This window comes from Pipistrellus hanaki (assembly GCF_964339955.1).
Source record: "Pipistrellus hanaki genome assembly, chromosome: 10".
Taxonomy (NCBI): domain Eukaryota; kingdom Metazoa; phylum Chordata; class Mammalia; order Chiroptera; family Vespertilionidae; genus Pipistrellus; species Pipistrellus hanaki.
The window spans coordinates 9,925,652-9,939,402 of NC_140512.1; the positions used below are offsets into that span (position 1 = coordinate 9,925,652).

The window sequence follows — 13,751 nt, forward strand, 5'->3', positions numbered from 1 at the left end:
TTGTTTTCTATCATAAGGTGTTCTAGCCTCACCCTGTGTGTGTCCTCTTCCAGAACTTGCATCAGTAACTTTTAAAGGAGCCCGTTTCTCTCTCTCTCTCTCTCTCTCTCTCTCTCTCTCTCTCTCTCTCTCTAAAAATAAAGTTAACCTATTCTTTTTTTTTTTTTTTTAAAGAACGAACAAAGACTCAAAAAGATAAAAAAAAAAAAAAAAAAAAAAAAAGAAGTAGACCCAGCTGGTTTGGCTCAGTGGATAGAGCATTGACCTGCAGACTGAAGGGTCCCAGGTTCGATTCTGATCAAGGGGATGTGCCTGGGTTGCAGGCTTGGTCCCCAGCAGGGGGTGTGCAGGAGGCAGCTAATCCATGATTCTCTCTCATCATTGATATTTCTAGCTCTCCCTTTCCCTTCCTCTCTAAAATCAATAAAAATATATTAAAAAAGATAAAAAAGTAAATATTAAATTGCCATACAATTAAGCAATTCCACTTCCGGGTATATACCAAAAAGAAGTGAAAGCAGAGACTCAGATATTTGTATATCTATGTTCATAGCAGCACTATTTACAATAGTTAAAAAGTGGACGCAACTGAAGTGTCCAATGACTGTTGAGTGGATAAACAAAATGGTTACTAGTATATGCACACAATGGATTATTTCTCTGTTATGAAAGAGAATGCATTATTGATATATGCTACTGCATGGATGAACCTTAGAGACATCATGTTAATTGAAATAGGACAGTCACAAAAGGACAAATAATGTATGATTCCTCTTTAAAAAAAATATTTTATTGATTTTTCACAGAGAGGGATAGAGAGTTAGAAACATCGATGAGAGAGAATCATCGATCAGCTGCCTCCTGCACATTCCCGATGTGCCTGCAACCAAGGTACATACCCTTGACCGGAATCGAACCCGGGATCTTTCAGTCCGTAGGCGGACGCTCTATCCATTGAGCCAAACCGGTCCTGGCTGATTCCTCTTACATAAGGTTTCTAGAGTAGAGAAAGTAGGGGCTGGAAGGGACTGAAAGAGAATCTATGATTCTCTCTCATCATTGATGTTTCTATCTCTCTTCCTCTCCTTTCCTTTCTGAAATCAATAAAAATATATGAAAAAGAAATGGTTAAAATGAAAAATATGATTTTATGTATATTTTTTACCACAATTAAATACACACACACACACACACACAAACACACACACAAACACAGCATTAAAAAAAAAGAGTGAATGAAATACATTTTAAAAAGCTATGATAAACCTTAGCTGGTTTCTTAGTGGTTAGAGTGTTGACCTGTGGACTGAAGGGTCACAGTTTCCACTCTGGTCAAGGGCATATACCTTGGTTGTGGGAGGTTGTGTCTCTCTCATATCAATGTTTCTGTCTCTGTTGCCCTCTTCCCTCCCACTCTCTCTAAAAATCAATGGAGAAAATATCCTTCAACAACAAAAAATGCTAAGAGTGATGATATAATATGTAGTTTAAAAGTCCTTAAAACCTCCAAGCTTTATTTAGTTGAAACAATTAAAAATAAGAGAAAACACTAATGTGAAATAAACATTTTAATAGTAGCTGAATGCAATTATCTTTATCCAAATTCATAAATCTTTTATGCACCTTATTCCAGAAGATATCCTCACAAAAGGGAGAAGGAGAACTTCCTGTATTGTATATCTTTAGGTCTCTTGATAAGAAATTGTACTTGATTTCGGTTGGTGTGCTGAGGGAGGTGCGGAAACAGTTAACATTGATAATGAAAGAAGAATTAGGCTTCATTATTAAACTATTTTATTTTTTAAAATTAATATCATAGATATTTTATAATATATTTTATTGATTTTTTTTTTTTTTTAACAGAGAGGAAGAGAGAGGGATAGAGAGTTAGAAACATCGATGAGAGAATCATCGATCAGCTGTCTCTTGCACACCTCCTACTGGGGATGTGCCCGCGACCAAGGTACATGCCCTTGACTGGAATCGAACCCGGGACCTTTCAGTCTGCGGGCCGACGCTCTATCTACTGAGCCAAATCGGTTTCGGCTATTAAACTATTTTAAAGAAGTATGTAGTTTGGCTTGGAGAATTTGAATGAGTGTATCTTCAAAAGAAACAGGACTGACTTTTTGAATTAGAATTATCATTGTCTTGAGGGTTTTGATTTGTAATTTAAGCATAGAAGGTTTATGTTTTCTACACTAGGGTGTTCCATGCCTATTGACACTTGGTCTGGGCAATTCTTGGTTGTGGGCACTGTCCTTGCTGTAGGACGATGAGCAGTGTCCCTGGTTTCTACTCCCTAGATGCCAGCTGCAGTCCCTTCCCCACCTGTGTGACCATCACTGGGGACGCAGTCACCCTTCTGCTCTATGGTATCTATAATAATAAAAGTGTAATATGCTAATTAGACCAGACATCCTTCCGTATGTCCTTCTGGACGACCTTCCTGACAAAGCCAGGGCTGCGAGGGAAGCCCGGGTCCCAGGTGCCAGAGAGAAGCCAGCGCCGGCAGCCAGAGGAACAAAGGCCTACTCTTGCAGGATTTTCATGCATTGGCTCTCTATTAGATTACTATTAACAAAACCAAGCAGTGCACTTTAGGTGTAACATATACCCCTCTTTTCTTTTCCTATTTAAACTCTTAGGTCCGAATTACAAATTAGTGTATGCTCCTTTGAGAAGTCATAAATTCATAGATTAGCCTTTGGGTACTACACATGTTTTTTGGAGGGAGTGACTAATACCTAGTTAATTTATATTTCATACTCAGATGTTTTAATTACTTTAAAATCACTTCTTTTTTAAATTATCAAAGTCATATATAATTTGCAGAAAATTTGGAAGAATACAGAAAATTATTAAGAAGAAAATTTACATGACCTTTAACCCTAAAATTTAGATATAAACAAAAATACATGTATTTGTAAATCAAGTATTTATTAAAAAGCCCTGGGATTTTGGTGAGTGCTTAGAAACACTCTACTAGATTAAAGTAGAATACTCCCTTTCTGGGTTAAAAAATGGCAAACAATGATTATAAACAATTCTTATTTAAAAAAATAAAGGTGCCCTGGCCTGGTAGCTCAGTTGGTTAGAGCATCATCCTGATAAACCAAGGTTGCAGGTTCAATCCCTGGTCAGAACACATACCGTACTAGAATCACCAATGACTGCATAAATAAGTGGAACAACAAATCGATGTCTCTCTCTTTCCCCCTGCCTCTCTCTGTCTAAAATCAATAAAAATAAATAAATAAATAAACAAATAAATAAAATAAAATAAAGGTGCCCGAGCTCACCAGTATTTTCACTTAACTTGGTTTTGACTGAATTGTATAAATGTGATAACATGTTCAAGGATATCTGTGAGATTAAAAGAGGCTTGTTTATGAATGAATTACCCATTTGGAAGATTAACATTAATTTCCTCATATGTGTGTAAGGTACCATCTTCTATAACACATTTAACCTTGTAACTGTTCCTATATAATATACAGCCTAGGTGTATATGTGTGTACATATATTTATATATATTTGTATCTGTTTCTAATTTTATAAACAATAAAATCTCGGCTTGAACAGAAGCCATAGTCTTTGCGATATAATTGAAAACACATGCGTCTCTATGTAGGCAAGCCTAAGGAAAGCAGTAACTCCTAAACAATTCATGTGTTTAGAAAATGCTCTCAGGACCTTACATATTAAATCTATAATTCTATTACAATTATTGAATTTTGTAATGAGAAGCATTCGTTCATTGACTTAAACTTTAACAGAATTTCACAATGAGAAATTTCCCAGAATGATGCCTGTCCTGCCCACTGGAGAGAAGTAGAGCGGGTTGAGAACTGAGACATTCTCTGGAAAACAGACATAATTTTATAGGTGAAGTCTGGATCTTGGCACTGATAGGTTAGGTAGCTATTGGTGATGCTGAAATGTTCAGTTATTTTTGTTTTTATTATTTTTTTTATAATGTATCATAGCAATTATGACTGATTTCAAGTAGTTAATACAATGTTATTAGGTTATAAATGCATTTCTAAAAAATTATAAATAATGTATTCAGAATCTAATTTATCTTATCTCAGAGAGGGTGAGTTTCATTATTAACTTTTGAAAACTATTTTTATTGATTTCAGAGAGGGAAAGAGAGATAGAAACATCAATGATGAGAGAGAATCATGATCAGCTGCCTCCTGTACACCCCCAATGGGGATCAAGCCTGTAACTTGGGCATGTGTCCTTGACTGGAATCAAACCCGGGACCCTTCAGTCTTCAGGTCGACACTCTATCCACGGAGACAAACCAGCTAGGGCCATTATTAACTTTTTTCTGTCTTTTTTTGGAGTCATTAGAGACTTATTGACTAATGACTTATTTTATTTCATGCTAAAGGATATGTGCTTTCTGTAAGGAGAAACCACATTGCATTTCATATATTAATTTCTGTTTTGTTAGACCAGCCACTTAAAAAGTTATTGGTATTATATAACTGGCATCCCAAAATGTGAAGTCAGTAAAGGCCTATGAAAATATCTTAGGTGGAGAGTATATTTAATTTAAGATGAAAAAACAAGACAGCTGCAGATGTGATTTTTTTTTTCTTGTGTTAGCGATGTCTTTTTAAAATATGTAGATTTTTTTTTTTTTAATAGATTTCAGAGAGGAATGGAGGGGGAGAGAGAGAGAGAAACATCATTGATGAGAGAGAATCATTGATTGGCTGCCTCCTGCATACCCCCCACTGGGGATGGAGCTCACATCCTGTGCATGTGCCCTGACTGGGAATGAAACCGTGACCTTCTGGTTCATAGGTTGATGGTCAACCACTGAGCCCGGCCAGCCGGGCGTTAGTGATATCTTTTAATGAAGGCTGTTGACTTGGAAATTTCTGTTGTCTCTCCAAAGGCTAAGAAAAACATTCTTTGGGACTGCAGATCATGGTTTTGTGTCTCATACTCTGTCAGGTGATTTCACATGCTCCCATTTAATTCTTAAACAAACTGTGAAGTAGGTAGTATTTCCACATGCATGTGAGGCAATGGGCAATCAGAATTCTATCCAGTTATGTATGTTTGTGTATGTATGGGTATATGTTTATATATATATATATATATATAAATATACACATTGGTATTATAAGATTAGAACATTTCAATGTTTAAATATTATAATGGCAATCTCAAGAGGACAGAGAAAAATAAAGTTCTTGGAAAATACAGATTAAAAAAAAAAGACATTAATTGTATCATTAGAGGAATTTGGATGGTAATAAAAGTAGTGGTTTTATAATGTACTCTCATTTTTTCTCCTTGAAATTGTCATTGCTGATATATTCTGATTTTGAATTTGACATGTGGCAAATATAGTTTTGTGTTTTATTAGAGGAACGCCATCAAATAAGGGATTTTACTAGTTACCTTAAATATGGATCCAAAGAACAGTATGCTTTACTTTTCGGGGGAATGAGAATTTTGCATTTGGTAGCATGAATACTGTAAGTGGCCTCGGTTACCTTTCCACCTGCAAATATGCATTTTTTCTCTGCTCGCCTTTCTCTGCTCGCCTTTCAGTACAGCCGGGTTCAGAGCTGAGGTCTTTTGAAAATCCACTTGAGCTAGGTCCTGAGGGACTTGACTTTCTCTTCAGCAGGAGGTTCTTTGCACATTTCCTTCTAATTAAAACCAGAACTCAGTGTTTCACTCGGGAATTTATTATTGCTTTTAAGCAATGAGAATTTTGAACTTGCGAATGGAGTTTTCTCTTATAAATCTTATACTGCATTTGGGCTTCAGGAATTAAAAAGCCCATGGGCTGCCCATTGTGTGTTGAAGGATTAAAAGTCATTATTTTAAATAGTTGGTTTTGTGGCCTTCTCTTTCGGGATGATGTGTGGGTTTTTATAAGGGTGCATAAATGCAACAGCTTCTGTTGGAATGATGTTAAAGTTCTTGACATTACTGGCAATTTTTTTGTCTTTGATAAAATTGATTGGACTTGCAAAGTTATACACATGACTGAAGATGGAAATATTTGTGCTCTGACATTTACTAAGTAATTGAGGTTGTGTGTCCCCATATAGGAAGTGAAGTGCAAAAGCGAAGGTGCCTCCTTGGGTAACTCAGACTCAGTGACCTTTACCTAAAACACTTGGCTATTCTTTCTCTCCCACCTCCCTCTCTCTTTGTATATACACATACATACATACATACATTCATACATACATACATTCATACATACATACAGGGGTGGGCAAAAGTAGGTTTTCGTAATACAAATAAATAATACAGTAATAAAGCTCAGCAGATGTGGCTCAATGGTTGAGCATCGACCTATGAACTGGGAGGTTACACACAGTTCAATTCCTGGTTGGTTGCTTATAAATTAGAGAATTCAGTTAAATGAATACAAATAATTACAAGAGTGGGTTACTGTTAAGTTTTATGATTAATCAGGATTATTAATTCACTTTTATATATTCATTTCTACACACATATGTACTTTAAACAAAATGGGTCATACTGTTCATTCTTGGCTTTTTTGCCTTATAAATTGTAACTGTCTTTTCATATCAATAAATGTAGTTCATTTAAAAAATATTTCTATTGATTTCAGAGAGGAAGAGAGAGATAGAAACATCAACGATGAAAGAGAATCATTGATCGGCTGCCTCCTGCATGCCTCCCATTGGAGATTAAGCCTGCAACCTGGGTATGTGCCTTTGACTGGAATCGAACCTGGGAACCTTCAGTCTATAGGCCGACACTCTATACACTGAGTCAAACCAGCTAGGGCAAATGTAGTTCATTTTTAATGGCATAGAATTTGTGTTTTATATATGTACTAGAGGCCCATTGCATGAAATTTGTGCACAGGGATGTGCGTCCTTCAGCCCAGCCTGCACCCTCTCCAATCTGGGACATCCCTCTCACAATCCAGGACTGCTGGCTCCCAACTGTTTGCCTGCCTGCCTGCCTACCTGATTGCCCCTAATCACTCCCCTGCCAGCCTGATCGATGCCCAACTGCTCCCCTGCCAGCCCAATTGCCCTTAACTGCCCTCCCCTGCTGGCCTGGTCACCTATAACTGCCCTCCCTTGCCAGCCTAGTTGCCCCTAACTGCCTTCCCTTTCAGGTCTGGTCTCTCCCAACTGTCTTCCCCTGCAGGCCTGGGTCCCGCCCAGCTGCCATCCCCTGCAGGCCTGGGTCCCTCCCCAAATGCCATCCTTTACAGGCCTGGTTCCCTCCCCAACTGCCATCCCCTGCAGGCCTGATTGCCCACAACTGCCTCCCCTGATGGCCATCTTGTGATGGTGGCCATCTTGTGGCCACATGGGGACAGCCATCTTGTGTGTTGGAGTGATGGTCAATTTGCATATTACTTTTTTATTAGGTACGATATATATCACAATTAATTTCTGTTGATATATCTAATGCTTCTAATATTTTTTATTACTTCATACCCCATGGCAGAGTTAATTAATGGTAAGAGTCTGAGCTTTAGGAATTCTGGGGAGTTTGATGAATTACTGCTTTCTCCCCCCAAAATAGTTCTTTTATTTTAAATTTAAGTAACATGTTCCTTGTAAAAAACTTTGGATGAGGTTTAAATGAGGAGGGGAATAAAATAATCTCTACTCTTGCCACTAAGAACTAACTAGCCATTATGACCATTTTAGTGTATTTATTTTGTCTTTTCACTCTGAGTTTTTATGTTCTAAAACTGAACTCATTGTACTTCCTCTTTTAAGGTCTTTTTCTCACTTAGCAATATCATGAGCATTTAGCAAATCAATAAATCTTGTACTATAATATTATTCTAAATAATTATAGAGAATTTTATGATATGCCTCTATTGGTGGATTGTTTATAATATTTTTCTCTTAAAATTTTATCGCCATTATAAAATTTGTATGGAACCACAAAAGACCTTACATATCCAAAGCAATCTTGAGAAAGAAGAACAAAGCCAGAGGCATCACTCTTTGTGATTTCAAACTATATATATAATAATCAAAATAGTATGGTACTGGCATAAAAACAGACAGATGGATCAATGGAACAGGATCGAGAGCCCAGAAATTAATTTATGACCATGGAGCCAAGAATATATTATGGGGAAAGGATAGCCTTTTCAATAAATGGCATTGGAAAAACTGGATTGCCACATTCAAAAGAATGAAACTTGGACCCCTACTTTATACTGGACAAAAATCAACTCCAAAGGGATTAAAGACTTGAATGTAACTCCTAGAAGAAAACATAGGGGATAAGCTCCTTGACATCAGTCTTGGCAATCATTTTTTTAAAATTTGACACCCAAATCAAAGATAGCAAAAGCAAGAACTTGCATACTGTACAAGCTTAAGATTCGCAGCATAAATGACCTGACTTGCGTATATTGTGAAATGATTACCACAGTAAGTTTAGTTAATATCTATCATCTCATATAGATACTGACAGAAAATTTTTTTTCCTTTGTGATGAAACTCTTAGGATGTATATACTTTTCTAACAACTTTCAACTCTCACTAGCACTTGAAAGGAAAAAAAAAAAGAACATTTAACCAAAGTTTATTTGGTTCTTTAAAAATCTACTGGGTCATTGATAAAGTCTCTTGGTCATATTTTTAATACCCGGTTTTTATTTATTTAAACATAAAATGTAGTGCTTTTGTATTCTCTATTGATAACTTCAATGTATGACATCTTTGCAGTTCTGATTCTGCTCTGTGTAACTTTTGCCCATAGTTCCCTGTGTGTAATGACGTTGCCTGTGAGGCCATCTTCCTTGGCGCTTCATCCATGGAGGTGGTTGTGTGTTCCTTCAAAGCTTGGTGTTTTTTTTTTGCCTGGTGCTTGATGGTTCTTCTAACCCAGAATCCTTCACAGTAAATTCACAGAGAGAGTCTTCCTGGGCAAGTTGATAGAGGGAATTTGGTCTGAAAACCCACATTCGGATCAGCTTGGGGTTTATGAATTCTTAGGGGAGATTTTTTTCCCCTTCATCTCTTTCCAAGTTTTGAGATGCGCATTTTAATTCGATTTCTCTGGGGCTGAGGGGAATGCCATTTCTAAGTCCTCCTTACACGAAGGGGAGAGCCCTTGGTGGTCTGAGCTTTCTACTCGGAGGAAGAAGGTAATGTGCGGGATCAGTTGGATTCCCCACATAGATGGGCCCCACGTTTTCCTCCTTTATGATGTGTCATTGGAGACATGGAAACCGAAGCTGAAGGTTACCCCTGTAGGAAATGCCCCTCGGCTTGGTGTACCTTCGCAGGTTCCCACTTTTGCTTAGTTTTTGGGTCCTGAACTTAATTTCTTTCTTTTTTTTTTGTTTTTTTTGTTTTGTTTGTTGTTGTTGTTTTTGGCAGCATATTCATAAAACTTCTGATTTTAACCAACATTTTGCTTAATATTATAAGTTGGTGAATCAAGATTTTATTTGCTCTTGTCATCTACTTATAATTTATAATTTAATTTTATTTGTCTTTGTCAGCAATTCTTTTGGAAATAAGACAAGCATAAATAAAGAAATTATAACAAAGACTTAAGCGAGCAGCTCTATCAAGTTTTATCTGCTGTAGGGGAAATATTTAGTATTTTATATTTAAATCTGATGTTACTCACAAATATACGAAGTGCAGTTGTTTGGTCGGCCATGTTACATTTGAGATCAGAACTGGATGTAGAGGTTATGTCATTAGGACCAACTTTATGCACATTTTTCAGCCGGAGGAATGGACTGGAGATTAAAAGGGCTGGCTTCTACCCCTGCTACCTAACCAGATGTGTCCTCATCAAATCATCAGGCTTTCCCAAGCCTTGGTTTCTCTAAATTTGAAGGAAAACAATAGTTCTTGATCTTTCCTCGTTACAGAATAGTTATTCACATTGACTGTGCTAATAATGTATGGACCAATGCTTGGAAACTACTGTTAATTTTGAAGTCTTTTGCTTCTCTCATTAAAAAAAATTTTTTTTTATTGATTTCAGAGAAGGGAGAGGGAGAGATATAGAAACATCAGTGATGAGAGAGAATCATTGATTGGCTTCCTCCAAGCTTGCTGGAACCGTGACCTCCTGGTTCATAGGTTGATGCTTAACCACGGAGCCACTCGGGCCAGTCTCATTTGCTTCGTTTAATCTCAGGAGACTTGAGTGAGAGGTCATCAATGCATTCATTGATTGCTACCTTTGTTCCCCATAACCTCTTGAAATTTTTTAGCCTTCTTTCATTTCCTCTTTGTATGACATTGTAGCTCAGCTAAGCTAACCTTTAGAGTGTAGAGCAGGAACCAAGAAGTTCGAAAGCTGGTTTAGAAAGATTTATTGAATTACACTTGGAGTGTTACCATGTTATATGCGCCTTTTGCATTAGTAGCAGATGGAGCTATATCCCCATGCTTTAGGGCATAAAACTAGTCTTTGACAGAGAATAGTAAAAGCACATGTAATGTCCAGTCAGTATTATGAGCTTAGTCAATGCCTTTGATGGGATTAGAGCCTTGGTGTGCTAGTCAGCAGAGGGAGCCTTTGCTTCACTTTTGGTTTCAGGAATCTGTCAGTGGTGAGTTTGTAAAGAGCCAAAATGTTTATGGAAAATGCTTATTTCCTCACCTAGGCCTGAAAAGGTTTTGGAACACTTTTTCCTTTGTTCCTATAAAGGCAAAACTTCTTGTCTGAGTTCTTTATAATAGTGGCTCTTAAGTGCTGGTGGGGAGTTCTTTAAAAGTGGTTGAAGCTGGGATGAAATTGGGGTTCTCAAATGCCATCCCCTGTTCAAGTTTTGCATGGTCTTAAGGTCGGGAAAATAAAATTTGCTAATGTACTGAATTTTTCATGAAGCTGAATTTTGTTCAATTAAAGGGTTGTACCTAACACTAAAATTCCCTACTTTTTACTTGTGTTATATTGTCTTTGTAGAAAATGTTGGTGGTTGATAGTCTCTTTTTTGTTGATTTTTAATTCCTGCCTGGCTGTGCGATTTTGTCCTGTTTTGTTCGATTTCCGTTCAGGGCCCATCCCCTGACCAGGTTGTGGGTTTGATCCCTAGTCAGGGCATGTATGGGTATGCTTTTCTCTCCATTGATGTTTCTCTCTTTCTCCCCCTCTCTCTCTAAATCAAAAAATCCTTGGGTGAGGATTAAAAAAAATTCCTGATTGGGTCATTCAAAAGGTTGACAAGCCTATGATATTCCCTAAGACCTTCTGAAATTTTATACATCCGTGCAATTCAGGAGCCTGGGAACCACTGCTTTAGCAACTACTTGAGCAAATAAAGATTTTTTTTTTTTTTGAACTGAACCTCTTGCAACCTTCTGGTTACTTTTTTGTCTTAACTTTCCCCTGAGATTTAATGACTAAATTATCTTTTGTCCAAGATATAGATAAGTGTAGGTACTAGGGAAAGTTGATTTGATTGTTTTTCTTAAATGTGCTAAATTTGGGATTAAGATTGGTGTATATTTCTGTCATGTTTCAGGTACTAAACTTTGTAGTATACTTATGTTTCTTTTATTAATCTTCACAGCAACCCAGTGGTGTATAGACATTGTGATAAGGTCTATTTATCACAGGCTCCTCCCTGGCCTGGGCTTGTGAAGGAGTCTTTGAAGAAACAGACTGAATGAAATTAAGCATAGTAGCCGAAACCAGTTTGGCTCAATGGATAGAGCGTCGGCCTGTGGACTGAAAGGTCCCTGGTTCGATTCCGGTCAAGGGCATGTACCTTGGTTGCGGGCACATCTCCAGTGGAGGGGGTGCAAGAGGCAGCTGGTCGATGTTTCTCTCTCATCGACGTTTCTAACTCTCTATCCCTCTCAATTACTCTCTGTGTAAAATCAATAAAATATATTAAAAGAAAAAAAAGAAAAAAAAGAAATTAAGCATAGTAGCCAAAGTCATATCTAGGATGTGTCAGAGACAGGATTCAAGACCTTATCACCTGTGTTTCTGACTCAGAATCATTGCTTTTCCCGCTACATATTAATATTTAAAGCCCTAGCTGGTTCGGCTCTGTGGATAGAGTGTTGGCCTGTGGACCAAAGGGTCTCAGGTTGGATTCTGGTCAAGGGCATGTACCTTGGTTGCAGGCTCCTCCCTGGCCTGGGCTTGTGAAGGAGGCAACCAATTGATATGCTTCTCTCACATCAATATTCCACTCTTTTTCCTTCTCTCTCCCACTCTAAAAATCAATGGGAAGATGTCCTCTGGTGAGGATAAAAACAAAAACAAACCTTAAAAAAAATTGTCACCCAAGGATATGTTTAGAGAGGCGGGGGGCAGGGGGTGGGACGGGGCAGAGAAAGAGAGAGAGAGAGAGAGAGAGAGAGAGAGAGAGAGAGAGAGAGAGAGAGAGAGAGAGATAAGAAACATTGATCAGCTGTCTCTCATATGTTTCCCAGCAGGGGATTGAATACGCAGTCTTTGGTTTACTGGACAATGCTCCACCCAATTGAGCCAACTGGCCAGGGTTACGTATTCATACTTTAATTGACATTTGCTACTGTCCCATATTTGCAGTTTGTTCTTTCACTATATACCATCCTGCTCGGGGAATACATCCTTTTTGGGGTACTTTTCCTGCTGGTAATAACCCCTTGTTTTATATCACCCAGAAATAGACTTTGTAGCCAGGTTTCTAATAATTCTTAACCTTCAAAGTTTGTGTGTGTGTGTGTGTTTTGAAAGTAGAGTTTTATGCAATACTGATGGATCTAAAGATCCGCCTACTCCTTTGGTATCCTCTTCTGGCTTCCACAGCTTATTCTCTATAGCTGAGTGGTTTCCTCACTCATTTACATATTTCCCTTTTGGGGTCCTCCTGCATCTCACCTTTATTTCCTGTGTCTTTCCTTTAGGCTTTATCTTTATTAAGAGCAGAGTTTCCTTAACCTTCCCTCTCTGAATATTTCTTAGTGTAGCTAACGTTGGGCATACAATGAGTACTTTGTCTTTTGCCATCCTACTAAGCCCTAAAATAATTTAGAATTCCAATTTTTTAAGTGTCACATATTTAAAAACCAATTGTTTTGGGGCCTTTCCCATACTATTTTGACTTTGATGCTGTTCATTCTTTCATTCATTCATTCACTCATGCAACAAATATTTACTGAGCCCTACTATATACCAGGGACTGTTGCTGGTGTGAAGGTGTGAATAAAGCATAAAGCCAGACCTCAAGGGGTTTTCATGTGAATGTGGTAATATTGTCACATATGTTGGCCCACTTGGTGATCATTGGCCTCCTAGCACAGTAGTTTGACGTGATGTTTTACTTTTATGAGGGTTCAGGTGACTGGAACAGGTAGGTATTTTTGGAGCACCAACATATAAGAGGCTGTACTCAATGCTGTGAGCCAGACAATGAAAAGAAAATAGGATTATTTTCAGGGACTTTGTGCTTTAATCATGGACCTTGGGGAGGGGAGAGAGATATGCCACATTTAGTTGTATCACTAGGAAAAATGTTGTCAGTACTCATGGGGGTTGATACAGGGTGTACTACGAAAGAATAGAAGGAGAGTGGGCTATATATGTGTAACGTGGATTGAAGGGTTTGAAGTGGTGGGATTGGGATCCTGGGGATTGAGGATGTGTGGAAGGATTTGTGAGGCTTAGAGGGGGGAATTGCATCTAAGAGGAATTGAGTTATACTAACAAACACATGCTCCCTGTAGTATTTGGGGGTTGGGACTAGATGAGAGGGAGTAGTCCAAGTCCATTTAGTGAACACATTGAAG

The 13,751-nt window shown here is 37.9% G+C and overlaps 1 protein-coding gene and 1 long non-coding RNA gene across 8 annotated transcripts in view; one reads left to right on the forward strand and one right to left on the reverse strand.

Moving 5' to 3' along the window:
* Positions 1-1,209, reverse strand: part of LOC311629091 — a 107,530-nt gene extending 106,321 nt beyond the window's left edge. The window contains exon 1 of the long non-coding RNA XR_014796138.1: positions 1,169-1,209. This is a non-coding gene — a long non-coding RNA (uncharacterized lncRNA). The remainder of the gene's footprint in view (positions 1-1,168) is intronic.
* The window catches only part of BBS9 (Bardet-Biedl syndrome 9), a 283,053-nt gene that overhangs the window by 35,200 nt on the left and 234,102 nt on the right, over positions 1-13,751 (forward strand). The gene's annotated exons all lie outside the window — the stretch shown is intronic.